Here is a 16,898-nt window from a genome sequence, read left to right on the forward strand (position 1 = left end):
TGATGATATCTGGTTATCTGAAATTTGGACATATCTCCTATTATGTTATGTGATGGATTTAATGCTATGGTTATTTACATCATTATTGCTTCATTATTGATGCAAGAGCATCTTGGGTTTTCTTGGTGACTACTTTAGAGTTTGTGGGAGAAGGCTCATTAGTTTCTTTGGATAGTGATTGGACTAGTACTCTATTGAAGAAGGACTAGTTGCTTGGCATGGTCTGGGAACTTGGCATGGTCTTTGGTTGCTCGACATGGTCTGGGAACTCAACATAGTCTTTGGTTGCTCGGCATGGATTGAGGACTTGAAATGGTTTGAGGACTTGGTATAATATTTGGTTTCTTAGCATGGTTTATAGACTCAACATGGTCTTTGGTTGCTCAACATGGTCTAGGGACTCGGCATGGTCTTTGGTTGCTCGACATGGTCTATGGAGCTCGGCCTTGCTTAGGAATTTGGTGCTTGTTGTAGGCCATGTAACTAATTTTCTACAATGAGTTAGAGGATGAATGTTTTTGGGATTGAAGAGGGACTAGATTAATAACTATGGTTCCAAGCCTAAGGTCTAATTCAATAAAAGCTAGGAGATATTGAAATTTTACTCAAATATCAATTTTTGGCATTTAATTGCTATTGCAGGCTGACTTGTGGCATAGATTGGTATAAGTAGGGGTTGTGGGGAGGTTTTTAGTCATTATTCATCCATTGTGGAGAAGAGGAGGTGGTAGAGGAGTGAATTTGGAGAAGAGCTAGTAGCTGCATCTTGTAAAACAAGGAGATTGCTTAGTGGGCTTGGGAGCACAAGTTGAGATCTTCCTTGGGGGTTTCTACCAGAGTGTAGATCTAGACTAGCTAGTGTTTGGATTGGATCTTGAGGGATCTTGCATAACTATTACTTTCTTTTTATTTGGCCATAACCGAAAAGGCCTTATAGCATGTAACTAGTTATATTTTATGAATATATTATTGTAATTTGGTATCAAATCTTGCACCATTGTTTCTTGTTGTTGTGTTTCCACTATGTGGTTATTTTCTAGGGGCTAGGACATCTCTTTTGGGGATTCTCCTACCTTTCATTGAGTTAGGTGGTATCAGAGTGAAGGTTGTTCCTGAGTGTGTAGATAGATCATTGAAGTTGTGGCAGTTTGCACCAAGACTTGGGTGGAGAAGTAGATCTAATTTGATCTTGGCTTTTCTTTCTAGAGTCCTAGATCTCTTGGTTGTGAGGTGGTAGATCATGGTTCTTGTTGGTTTGACTTTTTGTGCAACAAAGGTTTTTGTTAAATTGTAGAAAAGTCAAAATATTTATTTCAAAGTGCAACATAGGGTTTCTGGATAATCCATCCATAAAAAAAAAAACTCATGAAAACCCTATGTTCTCTCTGTTCATAAACTGTCGGGCGTGAAAATTTTGAATTTTCAAGTGAGACGAATATTCTATCCCTTTTATTTTCTGTTTTCCTGAGATCCCCTTTTTTCTCAATCTTTCCAACTGTCAGATCCAAGTAGATCTACCGCTGTCATTACCTCGCTATGAAGAATTGCATGCTTTTTAAGCCATGCGAGGTAGCGAATGCTGAGTATTTTATGAGGTGGGACTGCAAAGTGAAGATACGGCGGTTGGAACTTTATTTTTTGAATGATTTATTGTGCAGGTACACGTTGCAACTACCATCCAAATAGGAAAGGGGACCCAATAGGATATCTAAAATAAGAGCTAGAATGATGATTTTTTTGATGCTTCGCCACCTCGTTATCAAAAAAATCAGACACTTCACCGTTAGCAAAGTAGCGAGGCCTCATAAAGTTTGAAGGGGCGATGATGTTGCATTTTGCCGGTGCCTCGACTTCACCAGGTGGCGTGACAAGTCATAAATTCCGTTGTCAGAAGTAGTTTAAGTAACACAAATTATTATCTTCTGCCCCTTGCATTTTTCAGTACAAAATTCATTAAAATGTTGGAGCTCGCTACCTGACTATCAAAAAAATTAGATACTTCACCGTTAGCGAAGTAGCGAGGCCTCGTAAAAAGAAAGATCGGCAGTGACCTTTGGTGATGTGGAATGATAATTAGGACTACAGTAAATTTTTGATAGGTGCCAACTATGCAGAGATCTTTGTTTTCATTAATGCCTTTCTGACCAAATGTGCAAATAGATCCTGAACGTCAGCTTGGAATGGAATCAACGGTCCTCGCTACCTCGCTATGCAAAATTGCATGTTTTTTAAGCCATGCGACATAGCGAGTATGAATCAGAAGACCCCGTGCAATTTCCTCACCCTTGATTGAGTATGTGATCAATGGCTATCACCTTCTCGTTATGAAGAGTTGCGAGGGAGATAATTATAGCGACATAGAGAATAGGGCCCACCGCCTTCTTTCTGAGCAAACCCAGTAGCATATCATTTGATTGATTTTGAATCAGATCGACGATTGTTGCTACTTCACTATGGCAAGATGCTTGTTTTTATGCATAACAAAGTAGCGACATTCTGACACGTGTCCTCAGATGTCAATGGGTCCAGATACAAGTGCCATCAATGAAAGAATGATATACGTGGTAAGTTCTCATTGGGTAAAGTGACTGACATGTCAAATGCAACTCCTAGTTGTTCTCTTCGTATCACATGATCGTAGGATCTTTAAAGATTGATGACGCAGTTTTAAACACAAAATGTAGTGCCACTCCTTGTATTAATTAGACATGAAAGCATCATCCATGAGAAAAAATAGAGTATAATACAGAGAGATTTCATTAGTTTCATCTTACGCGAGCAAAGATTTGAAGCCATTCTTGTGTAGAATCAATTACTGAAGGAAAGTGTACCAAAGCCTAGTAGAAATTGTGAAGTTGTCTATTCATGGAAAGTTTGCGGAAATACAGAGGAAAAAAAAGACAAAATTCAAGTAAGTAATACTACCATAATCCTTGTAGGCTTTTCAGTTCTATGAAAAATAAGTCCAAGATGCCTCCGAAGAAGGGATTTTCAGGTGTAGTAAATTATTTGGATAGGAATGTGCATGACGATTTGCTTGAGTTGCTTCCTGAGTCTACTGTAGAGACAACACAAGTTAAGAGGTTAACCTCATTGAACCCTAGGCTAAGAATAGCTAATGGACTGTATGATAAGGGTAATTGGGTTTAGGATGCTCAGACTTCTCAAATTGGTTTGAGTCTGTTCAAAAAATGGTTCGCAGAAAGGAAATTATATGCCCCTCATGCCAATATATGGAATTTTGATCTTGGGAAGCTTGTTGTTCCCAGTGTGTTTATGGATTATGACATGCTTGAAACTGTAGTGAAAAGCTATGATCCAGCCACTAAGGTAGTGAGAAGAATGGATGGTGAGGTTTTAATTACCATCAGTCCAGAAGAAATTAGGAAGGTTTTCAGTCTGGGACCTCTCACCATGTATCATGTGCCCATTAATTTGATAGAGTTAGAAAAAGAATATATGTCCAAAAGGGATATAGTTAGACAAGGTGCATTGAAAGCCCACATAGGCAAGATTGGAAACCTACCAAAAATAACATCATCTTCTAAAGAACATTTCGAGAAATCATTCTTTAATGCCAGGGCAGTAGAAATATACAGGACCCTGTGCAGAGTCTTCGGAGAGGGTGAAGAAGACTTTATTCTAGTGAGCTTCATGTATATGATCACCCAAATCTCTTCTTTCGGTGTAGAAATATTTTTTGATTTTGCATCCTACCTGGCTAATGAGATTCACAATGGATTAGTGGGGATTGCTAAGGGCAAGGTGGAAAAGGTTTGGGGTCAGTACTCCCTATTGATGCATATGTTTCTTTTTAAAGGGGTTACATATTTTGGTAAAGAAATGGTTTTAAATAGGGAACAAGAGGGGGAGGCACTACCAGTTCAATTATGGAGTGCAGACATGACTTGGGAAGCAGAAAATGCTAGTTTTGTTAGATTTGATAGGCACTTTGCTACTAAACTAAGATGCCTCATATTGAGTGACAATCCCAAAATTCCTAAGGCACTAATGCATCTTGTTAGGCCTATGGACAGACCCCATAGTTTAAAAGTTTCACATAATTGGGGAGATATCATCCCATATCCAGTCTCAACTGTCATTAGGGTCTATTGTTTCAAAGGGACACCCCATGTACTACCCTATCAGGTACCTTTAAAGGTAGGGGTAGCTGAATTTTTATGGCAGTTGGGAGGAGTGGAGGAAAATTTTTTGCACAAAAGGGGAACAGGATCAATTTTTCCTACTTGCACTATAGCTCACCAGTTTGTAATCACTAAAGAAGGGTGGATCTTCCTCTACAAATTTTTGGATCGGTATAAGATGGCAGTATCTCATGCTCATTTTTGTGACACAGAAGACTTCTTTAATTTTGCTCTTAGATATAGGATCAAGCTTCGTCCAAGTCAGCATGAATTCTACTTCCCTGAAGATATAATAAGGAATGAATACTCTCTCTAGGAGCAAGAAACAAAGAAATAAAAATGGAGAGTCTATTCAAAAGTTTTGGAATTCATTAATTGTTTTGACAAAGATTACAGTCCTCTTAGTAATGCTGAAAATAATGCAGATAGGATAAATAAGCTCATGAGTACATTTTCAGAAATAATGGAGGTAATGAATGAAAAGAAACAACATTTTATTGATTCTTTTCTAGATAACGCCAGAGAAGTTATGAGGAAATTGGGTTTCACCCCTAACATAGGAGTAGGTCCACTGGTTGTCCGAAAGAGGATAGGATATACTGTTATTCAGGAGCAGATGCCCATTGTAAACAAAGAAAAATAGGTAATTGAATCTACTAGTATTGTCCTTGAAGAAAGACCCCCTGAACCTTCTCCCAAAAGAAGAAAAATAATAAGGGAAGAGGAATCCCATGATGAAGGTTACTCACCTTCCCAAACTCCAATGAGAATTGAGGAAGAGCAGCTCACCAATGAGCAAATTGAACAAATGGGGTCGCAAGGAGGAGTTTTTGTTACTCAAGCAGAAATTGATGAAGGGAACCCCCAGGAGCCTCCTGTGCCAAGTTTTGAATCAACTGTAGTAGATTTCAGAGGAAGGGAATTAGACCCTGTTTTGGATCAGGCCAGTCAATAATTTTTGTCTGATAACGATTTTGTAAAATCTAGGGCTTTCCATCAGTTTGCATGGAGGGCAAACATGCACATTTTTGAACAAAGGTGTAGGAATATGAAAGCAGAGCATCCAGAAATGGATGAAGCCTCCATTCAAAATCAAATAAAAGAACAAATGATACAAGAATTCCAAAATATAACCCCTAACAAGGGTAGACAGATGGTGAAAAATGCAAATATTTTATTATTGCCCAATTGGGATATTGCTGATGCCTTAATTTTTAATTCTGTGTCAAATAATTTAGGATTACAGGATCTAGATAAAAAGGAATTCTTAGGAACACCATTCAGTAATGATCAAGCTGCCCTTGTTATTTGGTCACTAAGAAGAGGATCCAAGACTACTCCATTATATCCTGATGATTCAGGACTAACAGGGAATATCATTGTGAGGAGGGTCGCTAATACTTCAAATGTACAGGCAGCCTACATGAATGTGGACTATTCTAAATTTGCCTTGGCCACTGCAGAAAGAGAAGAAAAGGAAATGACTGATTTGCAGAATAAGTATGAAATAGTGGTGGATGCCTACAATCAAGAAGTAAAAAAGAGAATTGAGCTGGAAAACAGGGTATCTCAATTGGAGAAGATACTTGAGAAAAGAAAGGTGGGAGAATCCAGTACACTTAGAATTGCATACCCTTCACAGTCATTTTTTGGATCAACCCCTATCATTGAAATACCTGACACCCCTGAAAGGCCCCAATTCTATACTGCAGAGGACTTTGAAGTAGAAAAAACAAAATTGCATGAGTTGCAGATAGAATTGAGAAATCAATATGAAGAAAAGTTGAAACAGGGTATAATATTTTTGAGGGATAAAATGCAATGGTCAAAATTCTTTGATCAATTGGCCAGAATTGCAACTCTCATGGATGAGTTGAACATGGATAAGGATAAGCTGACTCTTCTTGCACAGAAATGGAGGGAGAGAAATAATGATATTACAATCATATGTATATCTACAGTTCAAATGCCCTATCATCAAGTTGAGAAGATTTTTGATTTATTAAATAAGCTAGAGAATTTTGATGATGAAAGGGATTCTTTACATAGAAGATTAACACTCTGCTTTTCCCAATACATTGCTGAAAATTTCACACTTTTTCCTTGTGCTTTAGAATCTATGGATATGCTAAAAGAAAAAGAAAAGTGGAAAAGGGAGATGGATGAATTATTAAATGAAAGAATGATAAACATCATGAGTGAGACTGGCCACTGGTTTTGGGCTAAGACTAATGAGGAACTAGTAAAAGTACAGTTATTTTATACTGATAAGGGGAAAGAATTTGATATTTTAGAAGAAAAAGCAAATTCTTTAATAATGATACAAAGAGAAGTTCTAAGCTTTGATTGGCCAGATGATGATGCTTTTAATAAATGGAAAAATCAGTTTCTAGAACAAATATCAAAAGATGATGAGGAAGAAGGTGAAAAAGTAATAATCACCCCCGAAGTTAATACTGAGGACACAAAAACTCCCCAGGCTGAAGTAAATTTATAGATAACTGAAGACAATACATCACTTTCAAACCTCATGGCTACTTACTCTGAGGATGAAGAATAATTGGAGAATTAGGTCCTATCTTCTTGTTAAAACAAATGAGAAGTATAACAGAAAGAGACCCACCCAGGATGTTTTGATGTGTCAGCTTCTCTGTTGTTTATTTTTGTCTTTTACTATAGACACTCGTCAGTATTTTTTAAAGGACACATGTCACTCTCTTTAGCCCTAAGCTTGTTGCATCTCACACTATTTAAGTGAGATCCCAAGGCTAAAGAAGGGTCCGAATTCTTTTTCTTCTAAGTATTGTGCTTAGTCTAGTTTTTGGTCCAAATTTTGAAGGCAAGTTTGTAATGTGTTTCTCTGTCAAATTTTCTGAAAATACATGAAGATAGAATGAACTGTGTTTATTTCTGAAGGCCATTCTGAGTTTATTGTAAAAGATGTACCATTTTCAAAGGAAATGAATACAAACTATGAACTATCCCCATATCAGTTCTTTCTGAATTTTGCCTCCTGCTCAATACTTAGCTACCTTGATGTTGTATGAGTAAAAGCCTGTGCAATTGAATGCAATCTAGTTGGGTTGTATATCCATCTATCATTGCTGTTAATTAAATGGATTAAGTAAAAGCTTTGATGAATGTGATAAGATTCCTTAAGTATTGAAAAGGATTTTGAATGATAAATTCTGATAAGAATTGCTGATACAATTTGTTGTAAGGCAACAAATTAGATCTTAGATTTTGCTATAGACTCTGAAACCCCAATGGATTAGGCACTGATCAAGTTATTTCAGCTGAAAGAGAAGTATCTTACAAATGGTTGTTCAAATACATCATCAAATCAAATTTTACTTTTATTTCCTGTAGATCTTCAAAGTTGGCCAGCACTTGTCTGCATGAAATCTTTTTAGCTTCAGTTAGCCATTGTTGTTGAAAACATCTGCAGATCTATAGAAGATTTCTTGGCCATATCTATTTATGGGATGTGTTTTGGCAAGTTAGTAAGAATTATGTATATATTTGAGGATTTTGAAATGAGAATTAGAATGAAACTAAGAATAATCCTCATACAGTAGTTTCATATTTGAACCATCCCTGGGTATACCCACCCTGGTTGTGCAGAGCCAAAAGAGTAGAAAACTATTTGTGGTTTTGTTGAAGTTGGGTCCAAATACCTTACATATGCAATTGTTGATAAGAATAGGCTAGTCTTTAGATTGTGTATGTACTGTCATTCTCGTATTAAGCTTTTTGTTGCTTAGTAGTTTTAGTACCATTTAAAACACCAACAGTTCTAACTTGCAATTGTAGATGGTTTAGATGGATCGATGGATGTGAAGATGGAAGATTGATCTTGTTGAAGCATGATTATAGAGAGTTTGTGGATTACAGATTCGTGGTCCTAGACTTGTGATGTGGTTCTTGATTGTTTACATGAGGTGGTAGGTTGTGATCTGAGTTGCAAATAATTTGAGCTTGTCATAAGGACCATGGGAAGAATTTGTTGCAGAGGGTTTACAAAGATCTTGGGAGATGGCTCTAAGAGGATTGGACCCTAAGATGATTACGAATCTCCATGATGTGGTGGAAAGAAATTTTTCTAAGATGTCGACTTGGTTTGAAGCTAGTTTGGTTGATCAAACTAAGGAGGTGGTTGCTCAGTTTGAAAATAGTTTGGCTGATCAAGATAAGAATAGGATTAGGAAGGAATTTCATAGATGTTTGTCGAGCTAGAGTCTACTGATCTAGAAGAGAGTTGTTTGGCCAGTTAAGAGACTTGTTTGTGAGAGAAGATTGCATAGCAAGGTTGAGTTTGGTTTTGTTGATCAGATTGTGATGTTTGTTATAGAACCTATAGAGAAACTAGAGGTTGTTGCTAAGGATATTCCTAACCTTTTGGATGCTGGAATGGAGATTAGTTTTCATGATCAGTTGGAAGAGTTTGATATGGAAATTGTAGAGCACTTGGTCATGGATGATCTAGTTGCTGTTGGTGATGAGTTGTGTATTGTAGAGCATCTTGTTGTGATCAATGAGATTGTTGTTGTTGTGATTTTGGCATGTGTTGATGGAGATCTAAATATTGTTGCTAATTTGGAGTTTTTTGCTACTGATGTGGAGTTTGTTGCTACTGATGTGGGGTTTGTTGCTACTGGTATGGATTCACTAGTTACTGATGTGGATGAAGGTTTGTTGTTGAAGCATTATGTTCAACTTTTTCTTGGTTGTTAGCATACTGATTGGATGGTTGAGATTCCGGTGTTTGATAGAATGATACAGGTGTGGATGATGTGCAAATTGGTTTTCTTTACCCTATTTGAGTGGAAGCCTTTGGTAAAGATAAAGTCGGTTGTTTATCTTTCTTTGGACATCAAAGTGTGTGACACACTTTTCTATTTACCTGGGGAGCCTGATGCAAGAGCATCTTGGGTTTTCTTGGTGACTACTTCGGAGTTCATAGTGTATATGAGAAATGTTAGTATGCTAATAGAAACCAAATTTAAATAAAGCTTCTACAAACTAAAAAAAATTTATAAACTTCAAGATAGACTAAGATGAGCTCTTAATTGAGAATATGAGCCATTAATGGACTCTCTCAATAAGAAGCTCTCTTGTTGAGTAGCTTTATCTAAATGGATAGGATGTATGCTCAATATGCTTCCAAAGGCTTCAATGGATGATTGTGGATTTTTGGTGTGGATAGATGGCTTTAGAATGGATTTGGCTCTCAAAATAGCATTATAACTTTACTTCATGGATTGTGTTATTTTGCAAAGGGGAAGGATCCAATTTATAGGCAAGAGGCTTGAGGGATTGAGGGCTAAGATGCAAGGATGGGAAAAAGCTTATGGAAGGCTCAGATTGCATGAGAGGAGAGCACATGGATTGTGTTTCCTTATAGCCAATCAAGGAGTGACACATGTCACATGGTGAGAGGATGGAGGAAAGGGCAAGGATGAGTCAACAAAGGAGGCTCAAGAGATAAAATCTTCATAAAGACCCTCATAATGACTTGTAAGAGCAATAAAAGGGCTTGTAAGAGTCATTTATGACCTAGTGGACTTCATAAAGTTTTATGGTTGAGATATTTTGAGGGTGATGATAGCAAATTCGACTTGGACTTGATTAGAAATGTTTTAAGCTTGTTTAGGCTTGTGCAAATGATTAGAGGATGGATTAGGATGGTTTAGGATTAGCTTAAGGATAGGCAAGTGGATGACATTTAATGAGGGTGGGTGAAGGAAGAGATATTTGTTAACTTTGGCTTGGGTTAGTAAGTTTTAACCCATGTTTAGGGAATGTGACAAGGTTAGGAGGGGATTAGGATTAGGTTTAAAGACATCTTCTAGAAGAGTCTAGATTTTGGATGAGGATAAAGACTTTCTAGAATAGTCTAGAATTTCCTAGGATGAGGATGAAGACTTTCTAGAAGAGTCTAGAATTTCTTAGGGTGAGGATAAATTAGATTTTTAGGAAATAAATAAAGTTTTATTTATTTCAAGGGTTTGGGTTGAGGAGATATTTATTAAAACTTTTTTAATAAACATGAGGATTAATATTTAATTTTAATTAAATATTTTGAGTTGGGGTTAGGGGTAGGAAATGATGAGATTAGCCTTTAATCGAAATTAAAGAAGGATTAGAAGATTTTGGAAGAGGTTATTGGTCATAAGGAAATTGGCCAATTTTTGGGCAAAAAATAAATTTTTTATTTATTTTAGGATTTTTGGTCAATTTATTAATTAAATAATTAATAAATAAGGAAATAATGTTTAAATAAGATTTAAACATTTTTGGGAGGGATTCCTTAATTAAATATTTTTAATTAAGATAAAGGGATTTAATGGCATAAAAATTAATTAATCAATTAATTAATTAATAAATGATGATGTCATCAGGACTTTTTCAGAAAATAAAAATACTTTATTTTCTAAAGGTTTTTAGGTGTCTACATTTTGCCCCTCTTTGATGTGATGCCACAAGTGGCATGGCATCAAAGATAAGAAAATAAGATGCCCAAGGCTAGAGCAGAAGAGGAGAGAATGGACTGTAAGATGCCCCCCTCAAGAAGGCAGCGGGGAGAGAAAGCGAGGCTCGGTGGCTTCTTGAAAAACACAAGAATCTGGGATGAGCAAGGAGACTCAGATTGGCAAAGAGAAGGGGTTGAATTAGCTCAAACTCTCACTATGGGAGAATGATAAAGGAGAATCAGATGCACAAGAGGAAGCAAGCTTAAGACCTTAGGGAAGGTGGAGGATGAAGGAGCAGAGCGCTATAAAAAGGAATCCAGGATAGGGAGATGGATGAGGGGATTATAAAGCTGATGGAATAGGATTTCAAAGAGTTAGATTGGCGGAAGATGGGTTTCGGAGATCCCTAGGACTAGGATTGTGGATCTCGAAAGATGAGGCTTGGTGGGTTGATTTGGATTGGTGGATCCCTAAGACTAGGATTGTGGATCCCTAAAGCTAAGAGTGATGAGTGATTCAAAGAGATACTGATGCATCAGCTGGGGTAGGAGAGACAGATGCTGGATATGGATGGGGGATAATGGAGATGAAGGAAAACCATTGAAGCTTTTTGAGCAGGGGGATACTTCAAAGAGAAGTACCACCATGTAGTTGAGCACTAGATTTGCTATAGGACTGTTGGTTAATTGCCAAGGTTACCAAGAACATCAAGGCCTTTTCACCAACTATCTAGAGGACTGACGAACTGACTCAAAACAAACACACAAGGATTTCCCCAGTATCACACATGAATCTCGAAAGAATCAGAGTGGAACCGACACTAGGTAACCCACAAGCAGAAAAGAAAAACAAATGAAAGACTTGATCAAGACCTTATGCTCTAATTGCCCCATTCGTAGCATACCATGATATGGAAGATCGTGGAAACCTTGAGGAGGGAACAAGGAGATTGCTTGGAAAAGATACTTCAAGACCCAAAAGGGAAGATCCCAAATCAAAAGAAAGTGAAAATCCAAAAGAGAGCTGTTTGCCAACGAGATGGGTAGGACAAGGTACTAACGGACCAAGATCAGACATGAGGAAAGCTATATCCTGCAAGGACCTATCGGAGAGCACCGAAGCTGGTGGATTTGGATGAGTGATGCGTCTGGCAAGCTGAACTAAGAAAGATAACACCTTGGTGACAAGAAAGCTAGCTAAAGGATGCATTGGAATAGCTAACCAAGATGTGTGATGGGTGCAAGATGTTGATCAAGGACGAACTGACATGAACGCTGGATAGATACAATGGTACTAAGCTAAAGAGGATGTACAAGCTGATGGACCAAGATATGTACAAGCAGGCTAATCAAGATATGGTACAAGCTAACAGACCAATGATAGGTATGATACAGATGGATAAAAAGCTCAGGATGAGAGGATAGCGGGATAGTTCGATGTTGTGCAAGATGCGAAAGCTAAGGGTGGGGTGATAGCAAAAGATATGGATTTGGCAGGATGCATCCAATGATGATGAGAGATTTTGTGACCAAGGATAACTAGAGGAGCAGGATGAGATGGATGGATAGGATGGTAGATAGCTAGGAAATGATGGATATAAAGAGATGACATTGGGTTTGCATGAGGATAGCCTAGAGCTAGATACCAATGACAAGGGAGGATGGAAAAGACAAGATCTCCAAGGAATATAGTGCCCCCAATCAGAAGATAACATGCAGAAGGAGGTCTTATGATGGATGTGATAGGATTGAAGCTAGGATGGAAAAAGCTGAAGGGGCTAGGGAGATGGATGATAGCTGAGATGATTGGCTGAAGCTGCATAAGATTAGTGGATGGTGTGAGATGGAAGCTGGAGGATGGAGGATAGGTGGATAGATTGGAAGATGGAGGTGGATGTCAAGAGATGACCAAAAGCATGAGGGTGATAGGCTAAGCTGGGGATGGCGAGATTACGCATGACGCTTGTTTGCCAAGTTTTCATCATGGTACTTGTCCAAGGCGCTTGAATTGCCAAGTTTTCATCAGTGGACACTTTATTTTTCTTTTCTTTTTTGACTTTTTGACTTTGGACTTAGCTGGAATGATTTTGGCTTTCTTCAGCTATTTTGGCTTTTTTGGAATTTTTCACTGGCTGTTGGAATGTTCAATTTTGTTGCTAGTTGTTGGTACACCGGATGTGTGATTTATGCAATAGATTGGATTAGATGGGATTGATGGTAGGAGATGGAGGGATGAAAATTCTAGAAAGGAGCATGAGATGGGGATGCTTGCAAGAACAACATTGGCACATGTTGGAACGGGTGTGAAAAGAACATACGTGGGATAGATGGTAGATGCGGGCGTGAAGGAGGATTTTTGGAAGCGTGCTTGGGGATATAGGCACCCAAGATGGAGTTAGGAGATGGGGGACATGAGTCACTAGATGGGGGATTAGCAATGGTGGATGCCATTATGCATTGGGTTTCAACTTTTTTCTTGGGGATCCACATGGTTTTGGATTTTCTTTTCATAGGTTTTTGCATTGTTTTGCATTCTTTGATTGGATTTTGCCTTTTTGGAGTATGTCTTTTAGAATAGACATATGATTGCCTAGGATGTGGATTTTTAGCTTTATGCATTTTGAAGTTGGCATTCACATTGCTGTGGTAAGCTTTGGGAAGATGGTTAGGAGAAGCTTTGTGAGATGGAGAGGATATGAAAGAGCATGTAGGGGGATGATGATGGATGATGTGCCCTGATATGTGCCTTTGTTGATCTTGCATAGGAATGGATGGAATAGGATTTTTATGATGGCTAATAGGAGGATGGAGGATGGTAGATTTTGGGACATAGGGACCCAAAATGGATTTAGCGGATGAAGGGGGGATGACATAAGATTTCTTGAAGGAGTGATGGGAGGCTGGCATGGTGGGCTTGGAGATAGGCTTGGTTTGGGGGTGTGGTGTACCAACACCTTTAGATGGTGAGCCTTTGGATACATATCCAAGACCATGAAATCCTAGATTTTTTTGTGCAATAATAGGCTCTCTGATTCCTTGCTCTTGTGGTCCTAAACCTTGACCTTGATAATGCCATCGATTGAGCATTTGAACAAGCTGAGGAAACTTTTTGCTTGCAGAAAATGGTAGAAGTGATTTATTAGGTGTATTGCAATGGGGAGATAATGTTTTTAATTCTTCTGCTGAGAGAGGGCCACCGTGGATGAATGTAAGTGAACCAAGAGGGTAGATTATAGATGGTGGAATAGCTTGGATAGGTGGTAAGATGGAAGCATGGAGCGGGGGAGATGGAAGGATAGGATCTTGATGTAGCTGGTGGGATGACAAGATATCTTGTAGTGGAGGAGATATGGATTGAGGTTTTGGAGATGGAGGAGATGGTGACTGCACTATGGATGGAAGACATGGTATGATGATATCTTCATTTATGCTTTGGGGGATGTCAACATGCTTTTGGGCAGGATCTTGATAGGATTGGTTTGGAGTGGATGGTGCAATAGGAGGTGAAGGGATGGATTCTTCAAAGGTAGCGGATGGATAGATGGGGGATTCAGTAGTGGAGATGGCTGAGTAGAAGATGGATGCATAAGGGTCATTACGAGAGATTTGGGAAATTCTTGGAGGCGATGTGGATAGGATTTGGAGGGATTTGATAGGTGGTGGGATTTTGATGCTTGCGGGAAGTGGAAGGATTTTAAGCAATTTGATGGATGGTATGGGGATGATAGCTATGGGAGATGGAGGTGATATTATAGATGGGGAAGCTTCATCACTAACTACTTCACATGGTTGGATTAGATGACATGTCTTATCGACTGTTGGAGACAACTTTTCTTGTATTTCTTCTAGGAGATTCCTTGGAGACTCATGTGTTGAAGGTGGAGGTGGATTGACAGGAATAGCTAGTGTGATGGGGGTGGAAGATTGGAAGCTTGGTTGATGGGGTGATGGAGGGGAAGCTGGAATATCAGATGGCATGACTAGATAGTTTGGAATAACTCTTGGATTTTGGGGGATGCTTGGGGGAATGTTTCTAAGGCTTTCAATATACCCGTCATAGTCAACAAGATTTTCATCATCATTGGAATAGGAGGTGGCGGGAGCAAGGACAATGCGACCAAACACATCATGATAGGATTGGTACTTCATGCTTTGATGATGAGTTTGATGGGGATGGGGTCTTGCGTATGGATGAACACGGAAACTCATGGTTGGATTTGGGTTAAGCACAGATTTTGGATTGGCTGATGAAAGATTTCCTAGGGATAGTCAAAGCTGTATGAAAAACCTAAGGAGGATTGGCTGGAGATTTTTGGCTTTCTTGTGGATGGAAGACTTCAAGGGTATGTTGTCAAAAGGTGAGAGTTTTGCTTTCCTATGCGCTAGATTTGGTGGTGGATGTGTCAACTTGAGGATAGACTAATGATCCTATGGGCATGACATGAGATTGACCACTTGTGGATCCCAACCTTTAGCTCAAGGTGATGAGGGATGCAAGTGACAAAGCTAGATTACCCTAGACAATGCTCTGTCAGAGGGATAACCTTGGTGAGATTGGTTGATTGGTAGGATTGATTGGATAGTAAACTCCGGCAGAGTAACAACAACTCTTTAAAGGCTTGGGTGATTTTGGATTGGGTTGCTAGCTGGCTGGGGGGATGATTTGGATGGACTTTGGATTTGGGATTGTTCTAAGGCAAAGAACTAGATAGATTCAGTTGCATCGGGGGAGCTTGGATGATTTTCTGATAAGGCAGTGACTACGCTAAGTATGCCTTGAGTTGGGAGATTTTTGCTTTTTTGGGATTTCGACCAAAATTGGCAAACATTCATTCAAATGCTATGAACAAACAAGCAGAAAAAAGTTTTAAGCAAGCACGTCAAACACACCAACATCTTAGGAATCTTTCTACAAGGATGAAATTTGGTTTAGCTAGGGAGTCCTTGATATATGCAAGGTACGTGAGGCCCAAATCCATAGATGAAACCAAAAAGATGTCACATAGCCGAGAGGAGCGGTAACCCACTTCTCCTCTTTCACTTCTCAAGGGTATAAAGTTCCTTGAGGCTTAGCCCGAGTGACAAAATCTTGATTCCAAGAGAGGTGTCTTTGGATTCACCTCCCAATCTTTATACTCCGCCAGAACGCTGGAGTTGAGGTCGTCCCAAGGGGTGATGAAATCCCCAAGCAGGCCTCCTAAAAAGCTAAGACAAGATTTTGGATCCTAATCTTATGCACCCAAGATGGCCTCAAAAGACGACAAGGGGAGAGAAGACTTGGATGATCTTGGGCTAAAAAACACGCTTGTTCTTTTACCAACTGACGCTTAAGTTTTCTGATCTAGACTTTGCAAGCACTCATGTTTAAGATACAATGTTTATTCCAACTTGACAGCGTCATTAGCATAATGAAAGTTGAGAGATCGTCAACATAAGAAATGCGAGCGCCATTGAAAATGCGTCAAAACCATGCGATGTTCATTGATTTTTAGGCATTCAAGATTGAGTGTGAGTTTATTTTAAGCCCAAAACAAAGATGTGTGAAACTCGATTGCCAAGCACGCGCCCGGAGGCCCTCCACGTCAATAGTTGTTCAATTTTAGTGCCCAAACTTGAAGTATGATTGATTTAATCTAGAGTTTTGGTCATTTAAATTTTTTGATAAAGTTAAAGCAAACGTTCAAAGACCAAGTGAGTGAGTTAGATTGTGGAACATTTAACACCTTTTTCAAGTAGACCCATCCCCATAAATGGTGCTGAGATTGCAACCAATGGTTGAATTGATGGGTGATTAGAAAAGAGGTGAGTCCAAGGAACTACTCAAATTGATTTTTGAAAATTTGTATTTAACTTAACAAAGTCTCTTAAATATCCAAAAATCAAACTTTACCTAAATTGCATGTGGAAAAGAGATTTGTTTTGTTCAATTTTAGAAGCTCCAAATGAAGTGTTTGATATTGCAATGGTTAATTGATCTTTGGCATTCAAGATTGGATTTGTTGTTTTAATCATGCATTCAAGAAAAAATTGATTTTAATCCATGGCATTCAAGAGTGATTTTAGCAACATGCATTCAAAGAAAAGTGGTTAAACATTCAAGTGTTTTCTTTTGAGCATTCAAGATTGAGATTTTGTGTGTTTTTTTAAGAACTTTGAAGTGCTTTGTTTTAACCTTAGATCATTCAAGATTGTTTTGGACTCAAAAGTGAAAATGACTCTTTGGACTTTGGTTTTCATTCAAGATTTTGTGTTCTAGTTTGCATATTTTAAGCCCAAAAATG

The sequence above is a fragment of the Cupressus sempervirens genome, chromosome 7, assembly GCF_028749045.1.
Source record: "Cupressus sempervirens isolate cs-2001-9-10 chromosome 7, ASM2874904v1, whole genome shotgun sequence".
In the NCBI taxonomy this organism is placed as follows: Eukaryota; Viridiplantae; Streptophyta; class Pinopsida; order Cupressales; family Cupressaceae; genus Cupressus; species Cupressus sempervirens.